Here is a 1,861-nt window from a genome sequence, read left to right as displayed (position 1 = left end):
TGCTAACTGGTTAGCAAGATGCTTCCGACAAACCGGCCACAACCAAACTTGCTTGCGAACCTTCCGCCACAACAATCCCGCCCCCTTGATAATCGTCCAATCACATTCACTTTATTCACTCGTGTAAAGTTGGGCACCAATCAGGAGAAACGGTTGGAACAGCCGCTTCCCTACGACTTTAAAAGTTGCTGTTCTCATCGCTCATACCAGCTTACCTAAATCCCTCCATCACTATATAGATCGGGGACTATATAGTGAACTTTATAGTGAAGTCAGTTAACTGACCGTTCAGACAGATGATCACTTCTTTTTGCTCCGTTGGTCACATAACTCCTCGTCCACCTCGGTGCCTCCACCATCTTTGTTATTAGTCGCTGCTGTCCGGTACCGATAGCCTATGGCGACAGCGGGCTGCTGTTACAGCAAATCCCATAATGCTTTGTGAGGAGAGCCTCTTTCTTCCCATACACTTCATAGACACTTTCCCTCTTACGACCCTCGGCCATTTTCAAAGAGATAAAGGTGAGCTTCAATGACTGTCTGAAACCGTAGCTCACCACAGATATACGCCTGAAAGAGCGCAGAAAAAGATAGCTAACGGGACGAGCGCGTAGGACGGCCTTATGTAGACATATCACCAGAATGATTGACAGTTACGAGGACCACTTATTGAGATGATCCACCCGGAAATAAAAGATTGTCCTCTATATTTTTCCTTTAAGATCAGCAGACAATGATGAGAAAACATTGTGATTCATAAATCCTATTACCAGATGTCACCTCATGCTAAATGCATAAGTTATATCCAGTGCCATGATTTGCAAACCAAGGACTGATCGTTTTTCTCCTTTACTAGAAGCAAACTATGCTTATTTAGTCGTTTTGAATAAGAAATACTGAAGGTCTTTGCAGATGCAACCAAATTGGATCCAGAAGAATCAAATATTTTCATCATCCATCTTGTATCTTTACATCGTACTGCTGTTCTGCTTTTCCCCTTCTTTAAATTTGCAATAGATATCTAAGATAAAAAGGACTATACCTAGAAGAGGAGATATTCATATGACATTTAGGCCCATACCAACATTAATTTGAGCAGTACTCTGTCAAAGCAGGTAGATGAGGTCCTCTGTGATGCTCTGTGGTAAATTTGTCACCTGAAAATGTCAGCATTTTAAAAGATCCCATTCATCTCTTCATTCCAGCTGGGAAAAAAGGGGTCTTGGTCAGTTATTTTATATACCAGAGGAAGCTGTCATACCAAAGCTGTTCAGACTATTGATATTTCTGTATTTGCCTGCAGAGGAAAGTCATTTGGTCAGGCAACATCTTTAAAAACACTTGTAACAGAATTTCAATATTCTTTATATGTTCTCAGTCCAGGGAAACAGATGGGGATATTAACAAGGTGAAGTGTCAATATTAGCTGGGGGCATGACATTGAATTGAGCTATTTGTCATAAGTCTGAGCTGCAAATACATTTTTAGCGATGATTTACACAAAGATTACAGATTACATTTTTTAACAGAAACTGTTCCTAAAATAATTTAGCAGCTTTAAAGTCGGAGGGAAATCTTTCAATGTCAAATTATTCTGGTTTAAACATCTATATAAATGTATTCTTAATCAGACGATATTGTCCCAAAATTTGGAAAATTTTTATTTTGAGAAAAATCCAAAAGTCAAATATCAAAAGTCATCTATCAATCAAATTTTTTCAGTCATAGCATCTTGATTCATGTGTCGCAGCTAATATACCCAACGGTTGAAATCAGAATCCTTTCCTTTCCCATTGAGTTGCGTCCCAGTGTTCACGGGGATGGACGTCTGTGTCTTCGGCAGGCGTAGAGCTAACAGAAC

This window comes from Cyprinodon variegatus, unplaced genomic scaffold (genome assembly GCF_000732505.1).
Source record: "Cyprinodon variegatus isolate N-32 unplaced genomic scaffold, C_variegatus-1.0 Scaffold531, whole genome shotgun sequence".
In the NCBI taxonomy this organism is placed as follows: Eukaryota; Metazoa; Chordata; class Actinopteri; order Cyprinodontiformes; family Cyprinodontidae; genus Cyprinodon; species Cyprinodon variegatus.
This window is presented reverse-complemented; position numbering follows the sequence as displayed.